We start from the raw sequence: 14,232 nt of genomic DNA, 5'->3' as shown, positions 1-14,232 counted from the left end.
AGAGTTCCCGGGAGCCAGATCATTCATCCTCTTCATAATCCGCGCCTCAGACAGGTAACCCTTCGTGACCTTGACCAGCCCTGTAGTCAGGTTCTGCGGTGTATCTAGGATAACAAACGGAGTGGGTGACTCAAAGAACATCAAGTCTGCACAGCAAACCCCATACATGGTCACCGTTGGTAACTAGTGCAGCAACACCGGGCACTCTCCCGATTCATGAGCGGGCTTGAGACAAGTGTCACACAACTCCGTGTTGCATTCTGCAATAAATTGTCCTTGCTCACCACAATGATAGAATATCATCTTCTCTTTCTTGCGCGCCCACTTAGCGGCCCTCTCACCATCCGGCTTGTCGGAAAGTTTGTCAGAACCATGCTCACGACCTTTGACCCCATCTTGCAAGGGTACCGGGACCTTGGTAGAAGCCAGCGTGGTGACCACCGCCATGGCCTCGCCCGATAAATTTGATGGCTACACCAAATCCGCCGTCTTCGACGACTGGCCCGCAACAACAAGGGCCTCAGTCTCGGCCGTGATGGCGGTAACCTGCGGTGGCGGAGGAGGGGGGCGCTGCCGGTACTGGGACGGCCGCCTAGCCCGGCCCCTACCACCGCGAAAGCCCCGGTAACCTCCTCGGGACCGATAATCTGGTCCAGAAGCCCCCTCCACAAAATTTCCCGGCGGTGCATAGAACGGACTCTCCTCTGATCCATCACTTTGCCATGCGTAACCGCGGCCGCCGCCAGTCGAGACGACCCATGATGTTGTCCATCCCCGTACACATTGACTCCATCATCGCCCCAACGACCGCGAGCTGTCTACGCGGCGAAGCCCTGCTCACCGCCGCCCCATGGGCAGCCGGGTGCGGGCCATCGGCCCCGGCGACCCTCCCTTGCAGCCTGCCCGCCCACAGATGCTGGCCCCGTCGGGCACGGCGGCGGCACGGCCGAAGGCATCGGCGCCAGCCTGTGCTGCTGCTGCTGCACCCCGGCCCTTTGGGGCGGAGCCGGCTTGGGCTGCGACTGCGGCGCCGCCTTAGGAAGAGGAGGCGCTGTCCGGGCGGGCGGAGGAGCAGTCTTCGGCGGCGGCAGAGCGTCCTTGTGCAACGGCGGGAAGCCTCTCCCACGACCGGCCATGGCCACGAAGATAGATCGATCCAGGGGCCGTATCCTTGCTGCTCGAGCTAGCGACGACTAAGGAAACCCTGGTCGGGCAATTTTGTGATGCGTGATCACCGTACGTGCATGTGGCTCGCAACCCATGCAGCCCGCCCGGCGAAGGGTCCGCCGCCGATTCCTGGGCCGCACACTGGGCCACATACCCAGCACGCCCCGGGCCCAGGCCGGACGTTTCCACCACCGGCCCATCAATCCACAGTAGAAGATTCAAACGCACCATCCGCGCCGCCCGGATCGCCCAAGGACTGACGGCCGCCGGCAGTGGTTGAACTGCTGCCTTTTTCTTCTTCTTGCGAGTAATTTTTGTCCAACCATCTAATGGGAAGAAATCAGATAAAGTAGGTTGTGACAAATTTACCTTGGGAGGGGTCCTTTCCAAGGTTTGATCTTCATCGACGAGGGCTTACGGAGACCCGCCGATCTTGGTTCCGCAATCCTCCTATCTTTGCGCCCCTCGCCAGGCGCGAGCTTCGTGAAGGATTCAACGATTGGTGCCGTGAACTTAGATATTATCTCGGTTGACATTGGCAAGACTCCAGGCGAGTCAAGCTCGGCATCATCGTCGTCTTTGTCTTCGTCGTCAGCTAGTACCCAAAACCGTCCTCCGATCTTCGGCTTCGGCATTGGGGCATCTGGTTCCGATGTTAGATCGACAACCTCGATATGATCCTCCCCGCCCAAATTCTCCTGCACGCATTCAACAACAACAATTTCGAATTCATCGATATTCAAATGCATACCTGTGTGGATCCGTTCGTCTATGTCCAAGTACCGTCCGGCGAGAATATCGTGATCGCGATCTCGAACCTTCGTCCATCGTGACGGTGAATGTGTATAGAGAAATCCATCTCTCCATGTCCCAACCGTTCGGCAATCTTTGAAATGGATCTGCCATCTGGCTGGGGCCAAATGTTGAACCTCCTGATCCAGATCCGTCTCGGAGTCGGATCCGACAGCCACCACTTGGACCGATCGCGAGGACCATGGTTCCATCACCTACGGCGGATGCGGTTCCGGCGAGGCCCCTAGCGCTGGCGGCGGCGGTGGTTCTGGTGGAGGCGACAGGGTCGCCCCCCACCCCTAACCCACCCCCTCTCCCTCACGTGCGGCCATGCGGACGTTGGAGTAACTTAGATAGTAACTTGACACATCCCCAAGCTCCCGCGGGCTTGACGTGCGGCATACTGAAACTCGCCGGCGTCCCCTGGCCAATTATCATCCGCATCGCTGGCGTCCTGCTCGTCTTCCTCTTCATCGCGGCGTTGTGCCAGCGTGCGTAGGCCCGCGCTAGGTCGCAACACCAGCTCCTGCAAGATCCAGAGGGGGATCGGTCATCCATGACTGCGCTTCCGCGGGAGCCGGCCGTCGGGCTAGGCCGGGCGGCCATCGCCGGCCTGCCCGTGTACAAGTACGAGAAGCTGAGCTGCGGCGGCAGAGAGGGCCACGAGTGCGCGGTGTGCCTCGCCGAGGTCAGGCCCAAGGAGGTGGTGAAGCAGCTGCCCGCGTGCATGCACCTCTTCCATGACCCGTGCATCGACGAGTGGCTCTGGTCTCACCGAATGTGTCCGGTCTGCCGGTCTCCGGTCGATGCCTCCATCGTGCCGGCCGTGGAAGTTGCCGCCCGGGCCATGCAATCAGTTTAGGGCTTCCTTCATTTACAGGAGATTCGTAGGAGTTTTACTAGAGGATTGGATTGGGTCGTTAAGAATCCCCCGTACGTTCATTACTCAAAAGAGTTGAAACATTAGGTATTTTTTCCTTATGACCTAATTGCATTCTATTTTTTCACAATAGCTACATGTCAGTCGTCTGACTTTTGAATTTGGGTTAGTCGATTTTTGCTAAAAGAGAGATATAGCCAGAGGGGAGGAAGAAGCTCGATGGCAGGCTACCACATCATCTATCATTGAGAGGGGGGGGGGGCACGGCTGTGGTGCAACTTCGCCGGAGAATAAACCGTTCATCGCCCGGGGATGGCGGCAAGACCATGCTGGGGGCGGTTTAATGAGGTCGGCGAGGTGGTCGCGGGAGCGCCGTGGGCCGCGGGTGGTTAGGCCGGCGGTCGCTCGGCGGTTTGAAGGAAGAAGAGGGTGGCTAGAGGTTGAAGGCGCACATCCGGCCGTCGGTTTTCTTCAAACCAGTAAATGACCCAAATTTTAAATTCAGTTGACCCCTATTTTTTGGAGAAAATTCCCATCAGATAAAATGTGTTTAGAAACGGTGCGCCGGCCGAACCGTTCCGCCGGTCCCGTGCGGGCCACTCGATCGAAGCGCATCGCACGCCTCGCGCGTCTCCCGATCCCCTTCTTCCTCCTTCAGATCCCGCCGCCCCTTCTTTCCCGCTGGCCACCCTCCCCCCTCGGCTGCAGGTTCCTTCCGCGCCCGGCGAGCCGGAGTTGGAAGTCGCCATGGATGCGCCCGTCACCATGCCCGCTCCCTTCGCCATGGCCGCGCGCGATGAGGCCAAGCACCGGGATGCATCTGACAAGCAAGCGGTGCTACAACCGGCGTCCAAATATGCTACGACCGGTGAGCCAAAGTGCTGCAACGGGCATAATTTTTTGCTACTACGGACGGCGACCGCGGTGACCACACTTGCAGATGCTGCAACCGCTCTAGCTAGATGCTGGAACCGGCATGATTTTTTGCTACTACGAGGTGGTGACTGCGGTGAACCACGCGCCCACAGATGCTGCAACCCCGCTCTCGTTAGATGTTGGAACCGGCAACGGAAAATGTTGGGACCACGATGTTCATTTTGCTGGAACCGGCGAGGTGATTTTTGCTACAACCAATACTGAAGAATGAGTTTTGATGGACATGCATCAGAGCTGCAACCAGTACTGGAAAATGCTACATCCAGCAAACAGAAAAGCTACATCCGGCTTTAGAAAAAGCTTCAACTAGATATGGTTTGACATTTTTTGCTTCAACCATGTGGTTTTTTGCTACTACCGTCCACAGTTTTTGCTACATCCATTTTTTTCTCACGACGGCCAGATGCCGGTGGTGGGTTTCTGTGAATTCCGGCGGCGAGATCCAGCACGGGGGGAAGGGGGGGGGGGGCAGGGGCGGATGCTGCAACCTAGTCGCCGGCGAGCTGCTACGGGCTCGTGGCGGGCTGCAACCTCGACCGGCCGTAACCATGGCCGCATGCTGCTGCATCCATGGAGGTTTCAGGAACACACGAAGCGATATAGGTGAGGGCGGGCGACCAGCGGCGAGGGCGGCGACCGTAGGCGACCGACGGCGGGGGCGACTGGCGGTGAGGAGGCGAGGCGAGGCGGTCGGCTCGTGCTGGGGCGTCAACGAGCATGAGGGGGCCCGTCCTTTTCCCGTGCGGGGGGTTGAAGAAGGAGGTGAGAAAAGGAACGAATCTGACGGTGCAGGGAGACCAGATCTGACGGCTGGGGCTGGACCGGCCCAACCGTTGGGCCGGTGCGCCGGCGCAGATCACTCGCCTTAGTGGTATTGCTCCGCCGTCGGATTGTTCCCGCCAACTAAATTGCAAGTTTTTCGGTTGGGTATCTCTCCAAGATTGTTCCGCCGTCGGATCCTCTGCTTCTGCCAAGATCATCAGTCAAAGTCATGTAACGGCCGACTGCTGGGTTGATTCGGGATAGGCTTTGGACCGACTAGCTACAAAACGCTGCTACCGTTGAACACCAGTACGGTACGGACCCGGCGTCCAGGTGACTGGATAATACGGGACACGTTCGCATCTCCGATCCAGCCGAGAAGTCAAGTCCGAATCGAAAATACTGCACCTACGGCGCCCAATCTGAATCCGAAAAACAATCTGCAGCTCTGCGTCTATATCTATATATATTTCAACAGAAGCAGGCCTCCAGAGAAAGTCGAGCAGCACCGGAAGCGAACCTCCTCTCCTCGAGTTCTGAACTCCCGGAGATCAGAGACGCCGCCGCAGGAGCAGCACCAAGTCGTCCCGTCTGCCGGCATGGACGACGCCACCGACGCCGCCGCCGTCCGGTCGGTCTGGGCCGACAACTTCGAGGCCGAGTCCGCCGTCTTCCGCCAGATCGCGCCGCACGCCACGCACGTGGCGCTGAACGTGCAGTACCCGGGCTGCGTGGTCCGCGGCGACGCCCGGAAGAGCCACTACGACATGACCGCCGAGGAACGGTACCAGGTGATCCATGCGAACGTGTCGCTCCTCAAGCCGCTCCAAGTGGGGCTCGCCATCCGCACCGGCGACGGCGGGCGGTTCGCGTGGGAGTTCAACCTGCGCGGGTTTGACGTCGCCTCGGACCTCGACGCGAGGGACCCCGACTCCATCGCCTACCTCGCGCGCCGCGGGGTCGACCTCGGCCGGCTTCCGACGTCCGGCGTCCACGGGCACGAGCTCCGCTGGATGCTGCGGGACTCCGGCCTGCTCGGGGCCCGGGCGTCGTGGGCGACCTTCGCCGGCGCCTACCACGTCGGCTACTTCGCGGCCATGATGTCTGGCGAGGAGCTTCCCGGCGACGTGAACGCCTTTATGGAGGTGGTGCGGCAGCTCCTCGGGCCGTCCGTGTACGACGTGAAGCTGCTGGCCAGGCAGCACGACCGGCGGTGCGTCGGCGCGCTGAGCCACGTCGTGAAGCAGCTCGGCGTGGAGCAGCCTGATGAGCCGAACTCGACGCCCGCCGGCACAGGTAGCACGCTGGCGCTCCTGGCTTTCGAGACGTTGAAGGAGAAGCTTGGCGCCAACATGGAGAAGCACCGCGGCCAATTGTGTGGGCTGCAGGCTGTCTAATAACGATATAACACAAGACCAACCGATGTGCGTGTTGCAATAATAGCCCAAAGCCGATGATTATTAAGTGTACGTAGTACTTTTTAGTAGTGGCTAAAAGCATTCATCTTATTCATAGGAGCGCAAGTGCATTGATCTTAACTCTTAAGTATGTACCTCGACTGGATATGATGTATACGTGGCTTTCTTGTACTGTTGCACTTATTTGAAATACAGAAAATCCTATTGACGTTTTGTATGAATTAAATACACTTTTGTTATATGTAAGTTGACTGAAATTCATATTTGGGCCAATCACTTTTTCCTTCTACAGTACTTAGTCTGTTTTTCCTTTTTTTTTATGTGTCAGCTTTTGTGTGCGTGCATGTGTGTATCGCATGCATGTGCTCCTGTTGCTTGCCACTTCGTGTATGTTGTGCGTGTGTCGCCGGCATGCTTGCTGTGTGCATGTGCATGTGTTGTGCTCATATCCAATTTTTGCTATGTGTGTGTGCACGAGTGTGCATACGACGACACCATCGATATGAAATGCATTTTTATTTCTACGTGTGAAGATACAACTAATCTTTAATTTAAAAATAAATCAAACATAGTATATGCATTTCACTTTGATGCAACTTATGTGCAAATCATATTTTTATCCGAAAACTGCTCTACGATATACTTATTTTTCTTATTGTGCAACAGTGCAATTCTTGGGTGCAATTTTTAAATAACATTTGTTTCAATTGTTTTTCACTTTCTTTCCCTTTTTAGGCTAAAATCATGCCCTAATTTATTCTACCTTAGAAAAATATATACTTTTTTTTTGTCATTTTAGCTTCGTACTAGTTTTCATCTTTATTATCGTTTACCAAGTTGTTTTTACTCAACTTTTCTTTTTGTTTATGTGTATTGTGCATATATTAGGTGTGTGTAAATGTACACATAAGTGTTGTACCATATGTGTGTAAATTTTTCTAAAGTGCAAAAATTGCCCTATTATATGCTTTTCCATTTATAAAAATATGCAGTTTCAGTACAAATTGTGTGCAAGTTTTGTCATCATTTGTTTGCGGTTTTTTATTTCATTTTCTTTCATACTAAGACCACTAATTAATTCTTCTTTTCTTTTTGAAAATTTAACTATGTGCTTATTCTTGCATAATATAAGAACTTGCAATTTGTGTGTCCTTATTTATTTCTTTTTTTCATTTTCTTTCTTCTGGAAGGGTAAAACCAATGCAATCAATTCATTCTTTCTTAGAAAGCTTCATTATTTTTATTTTGTTTTAGTTTTAATTTCATTTTCTTTCTTCTTTAAGGTTAATACCAATGTTACTAATTCATTCCCTATCAGCAAACTTTTTTTTGCAAAAATCACAATATTATATGATTATTTTTACATATTATAAAATCACAAATTTTGTGTATATTATGTGCAAATTTTTCATTATTTGTTTTTTATTTTCTTTCTTCTGGAAGGGAAATATCAATGCCCTAATTCATTATTTCATACCAACACCACCCATTAATTTCTTATTAGATTTATTTTTGAAATTCCACTATATGCTTATTCTCGCATAATATAAGAAACTGCAATTTATGTGTAAGTTAAGTGCAAGTTTTGTCCTTATTTGTTTCTTTTTTTTCATTTTCTTCCCTCTGAAAGGGTAATACCAATGCCACCCATTCATTCTTTCTTAGAAAGCTTCATTATTTTGACTTTATTTTAGTTTTTATTTTGTTTTCTTTCTTCTTTAAGGCTAATACCAATGCCATTAATTCATTTTTTTTGTTAGAAAGCTTCCTTATCTTGACTTTTTTAGTTTTTATTTTGCTTTCTTTCTTCTTTAAGGCTAATACCAATGTCATTAAATCATTCCTTGTGAGAAAACCTTTTTTTGCAAAAATCAAAATATTATACGCTTATACTTATACTCCCTGCGTTCCTAAATACTCCCTGATGAAGCTATGTACCTAGGGTAGGGGCACGGACCCGTCCAAAAAGCCCTACCCAAGGACATCCCTAGAAGAAGCCACCTTTCAATCGACTTGAAGGTATCCCACTCGACGGGTTCAAGACACTCGACCATGAAACTATCACTCGACCAAGAAACAACCACTCGACTGCCAGGAGACATAAAGTCACTCCGCAGGCAAACGGTCAGCTGTTAAGTAGTCTTTATGGTCATTATAGCACTTTATTAGGGGCGTTACCAGTAACGCCCAATCTTAAATGTACCTTAAACCCTGCATTACTAAGGGCAGGAGGGGGCCGGCGAACTCTATATAAGCCACCCCCCTCCTCAGTATGAAGGGTTCGCACCCCTGTTATCCACACACGCATAATTCAATCGACCGCCTCCGGGCACCGAGACGTAGGGCTGTTACTTCCTCCGAGAAGGGCCTGAACTCGTAATCCTCGTGTGCTTACAACTTCTCCATAGCTAAGATCTAGCCTCTCCATACTTACCCCCCTACATCACTGTCAGAGTTAGAACCACGACAGTTGGCGCCCACCGTGGGGTAGGAATCTTGGCGCTTAGTTGGAGAAGTTGCGATCTTTTCCGATCCCTTTGATCATGGTTTCTTGCGGAGTTTTGGTGGAGGGCCGCGAGATCCGTCTTGGCGCGCTCACCTTCATCGCCGACGACTCCGCCTGGCTTAGGAGGCACCACTCGACATCGACGCGCTCCTCGTCCGCGGTGCGACGCACTTCCGCGCTTGCATTCGTGGCGTCCTCCTGCGGCAGCCGTCGACCCAGTATCGGTCGGCCCCTGCGTCGTCTCCCCGCCCTGTCTCCCACCAGCGCAAGCGCTCCGGTCGGTCGAGACTTCAGCGGTGGGTGAGGCATGCTGTGGCTCGCCAGTCGGCATCCCCACAAGTCGCGACAATCGAGCCCGACGAATCCCTCTACGGCCTGTTCGACCTGTCGACTGGCTCCGCGGAGACCGCATCCGAGTGCGACAGCAGCGACCCAGCGGCTGAGGTTCTGGCGGTCGATGGAACACACAGTCCCCCCAGTTTCCTCGCGCTGACGAAGGCGCGGGTGGGGGCGACCCGTCGCGTCCCCACGATGAGTATCTCCTCGAACCTCTCACGTCATTACAGAGAGAGGAGCTTCGCCGCCGGAACATGGACGCACTCCACACTCCTATTGTTGGAGAAACCCCCGAGGCCCGGGCCTTGGAGGACGCGCGCCTGGCTAACCTGGCTGAGCGCACTCGACTGGAGAATCTCCAACGAATACTCGACGAGCAAGCGCGTCAGCGAGCTCCCGAGTCCAGTCGACGTCAGCAAGCTCCTGAGTCCAGTCGGCGTCAGCTCTTCTTGCCACCGCAGGTGTATCGAACCCTAGTTCAGAATTTGGCCACCGCAGCCCGTATAGCAGAATCAATTCAGCCCTCCCAATCAGAGGCTGGCAGGGGCTTGTTGTAGATCAGAGCGTTACTCCGGTCGGCGGGAAACCAGAATTCCGCCATTTCTCAGTCGCGGGATAGGATCCACAGTCGATCCGTTGCGACAGATACAGTCCAGTCGGCTCACAGGCCGAGATCGCCCCCGAGGCGTGAGGGACGTGGTGACCGGCATGATCAGTACAGGAGGAATGAGCAGCATGATCACCGATTCGATCATGATGACCGACGTCGAGTGCCAACCCCTCCCCCGAGGAGTGGGTCATATGCGCCTCGACGGCGAGATGACAGATGCCATCATAGTGTTGGGTAGAGGATTCCAGTCGACCCTAGGGACCCAGTCTTTGATGCGAGATCCATCCTCGTTCAAGGCTTGGTTGACAGGAACAGAGCTCATCGAGAAGGCCACAACAGAGATGCGCCTGCCAGCAACAGAGTACACGCTTCAGGGCCAGAATGTTTCAGTCGAGCCATGAGAGCTGCAGAGATTCCTCCCAACTTCAGGCTGGCGACTGGAGTCAGCAAGTTCACCGGTGAATCTAAGCCTGACACTTGGCTCGAAGATTATCGACTGGCTGTACAGATTGGCGGTGGCAATGATGAGGTGGCCATGAAGCACTTGCCTCTCATGTTAGAGGGCTCAGCTAGAGCGTGGTTAAATCAGTTGGCACCCGGCAGCATCTACACTTGGGAGGACCTCTCCCGAGTATTTGTCACAACCTTCGAGGAAACATGCAAGCGACCTGCAGGCCTTACAGAATTGCGGTCTTGCGTGCAGAAGCCGAATGAAACTCTGAGGGATTACATCCAGAGGTGGATCACACTACATCACATGGTTGAGAATGTACCAGACCATCAAGCAGTTTGTGCCTTCAAAGAAGGCGTTAAATACAGAGAATTGAATCTGAAGTTCGGTCGAACCGGAGAGATGTCTCTGAATCGGATGATGGAGATTGCCACCAAATATGCTAATGGTGAAGACGAAGATCGACTCCGGAGTGGCAAGTACAAGGCAGTCGTCCAAGAAACCGGAGGGAACTCCAGTCGGAAGCAAAAGCGGAAGGCCGAACCAGCCGCCCCTGGAGAGGCCCTGGCCGTGGCCCAGGGAAACTTCAAGGGAAAACCCAAGGGCACCTGGAAGCCCAAGAAAGTTAAAGATCAGGATGGAAATGATGTGTTGGATCTGCCATGTCACATTCACACCAAGAAAGATGAAGAGGTCCAAGGACAAGGAAAGAGTCGGACAGAGTTGAGGACAAGGAAGACAGTGATGATGGATACCCCCAAGTCAATTCCACCCTGATGATTTTTGCCGATGTCGAAAGCAAAAGTCGACTGAAAGTCATTAACCGCGAGGTGAACATGGTTGCCCCGACAACACCCAGTTACCTGAAGTGGTCTCAGACTGCCATCACATTCGACCAGTCTGATCACCCGACGCACATTCCCACCCCTGGGAGGCAATCTTTGGTGGTCGACCCAATTGTCGAAGGCACTCGACTGACCAAAGTCCTGATGGATGGTGGAAGTGGCCTGAACATACTATATGCTGAGACATTGAAAGGAATGGGCATTCTGATGTCCAGGCTCAGTACCAGTAACATGAGCTTCCACGGAGTCATTCCTGGGAAGAAAGCCCAATCACTCGGCCAGATTGCTCTTGATGTGGTTTTCAGTGATTCAAAGAATTACCACAAGGAAAAGTTGACATTCGAGGTTGTGGACTTCCAAAGTGCTTATCATGCCATTTTGGGCAGGCCAGCTTACGCACGCTTCATGGCTCGACCATGTTACGTGTATCTCAAACTGAAGATGCCTGGCCCCAAAGGTGTGATCACTGTTACGGGCAATCGGAAGAAGGCGGAAGAGTGTTTTCAGAAAGGCTCAAAGATTGCAGATGCTCAGATGGCAGTGGTCGAACTGCAAGAGTACCAAAAGACTGCCGATCCGAGTGAATTGCTATGAGCCAAGAAGCCTGCTTCAGAATCTGCTTTCCAGTCGTCTGGTGAAACAAAGACAGTCCACATTCACCCGACCGACCCCGATGCTGCCCCGACTCACATCTCAACGACGCTTGACTCCAAATAGGAAGAAGCGCTCGTCCAGCTCCTCCGTGAGAACTGGGACATCTTCGCATGGAAACCCTATGACATGCCTGGAGTTCCCAGAGGGCTGGCCGAGCACCGTCTACGAGTCGACCCAAAATTCAAGCCTGTGAAGGAACATCTTCGACGGTCCGCCATCCAGAAGAAGCAAGCCATTGGCGAGGAGGTGGCTCGGCTCTTAGCAGCAGAGTTCATCCAAGAGATTTACCACTCCGAGTGGCTCGCCAATGTCGTCATGGTCCCCAAGAAGGACAAGTCACTTCGCATGTGCATTGATTTCAAACATATCAATCGGGCCTGCCGAAAAAATCATTTTCTTCTCCCTCGCATCGACCAAATAGTCGATTCGACTGCGGGGTGCGAGAGACTGTCTTTTCTAGATGCCTATTCCGGGTACCATCAGATCCGTCTGTATGGACCCGACGAGATCAAAACAGCTTTCATCACTCCATTCGGATGCTTCTGTTACGTCACCATGCCGTTCGGCCTCAAGAACGCCGGAGCCACGTTCATGAGAATGATTCAGAAGTGTTTACTCACTCAAATCAGTCGGAATGTGGAGGCATACATGGACGATATTGTGGTCAAGTCACGAAAAGTTCTGACCTGCGGACTGACCTTGCTGAAACCTTTGCCAACCTCAGGAGGTATGATATCAAGCTCAATCCATCAAAGTGCACATTCGGGGTTCCAGGTGGAAAGTTACTCGGTTTTCTCGTTTTCGAACGGGGGATCGATGCCAATCCTGAAAAGGTTGGCACCATACTCCGGATGAAGCGTCCCGTACGCGTGCACGATGTCCAAAAGCTTACAGGCTGCTTGGCCGCCCTAAGTCGATTCATTTCTCGTCTCGGTGAAAAGGCGTTGCCTCTTTACCGACTGATGAAGAAGTCTGACAAGTTCGAGTGGACTCCAGAAGCTGATGCAGCATTTGCAGAGCTCAAAGCTCTGCTCTCCACCCAGCCGGTGCTTGCTGCCCAATCAGCAAAGAGCCTCTGCTACTTTACATTGCAGCCACAGGACAAGTTGTCAGCACAGTACTTACGGTCGAGCGGGAAGAAGAAGGAAAGGCCTTCAGAGTTCAGCGCCCAGTCTATTATGTGTCTGAAGTTTTGACCCCTTCAAAATAAAGATATCCCCATTACCAGAAGCTTGTATATGGGATTTATATGACCACGAAGAAGGTTGCGCATTACTTCTCTGACCACTCCATTACAGTCGTCAGCGACGCCCCGCTGTCAGAGATTCTGCATAACAGAGATGCAACTGGTCGAGTGGCCAAGTGGGCGATTGAACTCCTTCCCTTAGATATCAAGTTCGAAGCAAAGAAGGCTATCAAGTCCCAAGCAATCGCAGATTTCATCGCCGAGTGGATTGAACAGCAACTTCCGACTCAAGTTCACTCGGAGCACTGGACCATGTTCTTCGATGGATCTAAGATGCTGAATGGTTCCGGTGCTGGGGTAGTATTAGTCTCCCCCCGAGGAGATAAGCTCAGATACGTTCTCCAGATTCACTTCGATTCCTCCAATAATGAAGCAGAATATGAAGCACTTTTATATGGTTTGCGCATGGCCATTTCACTCGGCGTCCGTCGCCTCATGGTCTATGGCGACTCAGATTTGGTGGTCAATCAGGTGATGAAGGAGTGGGACGTCAGAAGTCCGGCTATGACTGGTTATTGCAATGTAGTGAGAAAGCTAGAAAAGAAATTCGAGGGGTTAGAACTTCATCACATCCCCCGACTGCAAAATCAAGCAGCTGACGATTTGGCAAAGATAGGCTCCAAGAGAGAAGCCATTCCCAGCAACGTGTTCCTGGAACACATTCACTCACCGTCAGTCCAAGAAGATCCTTTTACAGAAGAAGCCCCGCAGCCGAAAAGTGCCACAGATCCGGCTGAAGTCGAAGTTCCTGCTGTGGTCGACCTAATCATGGAAATCTTGGCAATCACTCCCGACTGGACGATACCGTACATCGCGTATATCCTAAGGAAAGAACTCCCAGAGGACGAGGAAGAGGCTCGACAGATCGTCCGCCGATCCAAGGCCTTCACAGTCATAAAGGGACAGTTGTATAGAGAAAGCGCGACTGGAATCGGTCAGAAGTGCATAACGCCAGAAGAGGGTCGGATAATCCTTGATGATATCCACTCGGGGACCTGTGGTCACCATGCGTCCTCGCGGACCATTGTGGGTAAAGCATAGCGAGCGGGATTTTACTGGCCAAGAGCAAATGAGATGGCAAAGGAGATAGTCGACAAGTGTGAAGGGTGCCAGTTCTACTCCAACATGTCACACAAGCCTGCATCAGCCCTGAAGACCATTCCACTCGTCTGGCCCTTTGCTGTCTGGGGACTAGACATGGTTGGTCCACTGAGAACAGGCAGGAGCGGTTTCACTCATGTGCTTGTGGTAGTCGACAAGTTTACCAAATGGATTGAAGCTAAACCCATCAAGAATCTTGATGCTTGCACTGCTATTAGTTTCGTCAGAGGACTAACATTCAGATATGGAGTCCCTCATAGCATCATCACTGACAATGGGTCAAACTTCGATTCAGACCAGTTCAGAGCCTTTTTGCGCCTCTCAAGGCACACGAGTCGACTACGCTTCGGTCGCCCATCCCCAGTCGAATGGACAAGCCGAGAGAGCAAATGGTCTGATTCTCAAAGGACTAAAGCCTCGACTGATGCGTGATCTCAAGCACGCAGCAGGTGCTTGGGTCGACGAACTTCCGTCAGTTCTGTGGGGATTGAGGACCACCCCTAACCGGTCGACTGGAAGAACTCCATT

General features: G+C 52.6%; 1 pseudogene; it reads left to right on the top strand.

Annotated features, from left to right (window-relative positions):
* The first annotated feature begins 2,161 nt into the window (after window positions 1-2,161).
* On the top strand, window positions 2,162-2,821 carry LOC123153441 (RING-H2 finger protein ATL43-like; annotated as a pseudogene).
* The last annotated feature ends 11,411 nt before the right edge of the window (window positions 2,822-14,232 follow it).

Source organism: Triticum aestivum, chromosome 7A (genome assembly GCF_018294505.1).
Source record: "Triticum aestivum cultivar Chinese Spring chromosome 7A, IWGSC CS RefSeq v2.1, whole genome shotgun sequence".
NCBI classification, from domain to species: Eukaryota; Viridiplantae; Streptophyta; class Magnoliopsida; order Poales; family Poaceae; genus Triticum; species Triticum aestivum.
Note: the sequence above shows the minus strand (reverse complement) of the source record. Positions and strands in the feature narration are given on the sequence as shown.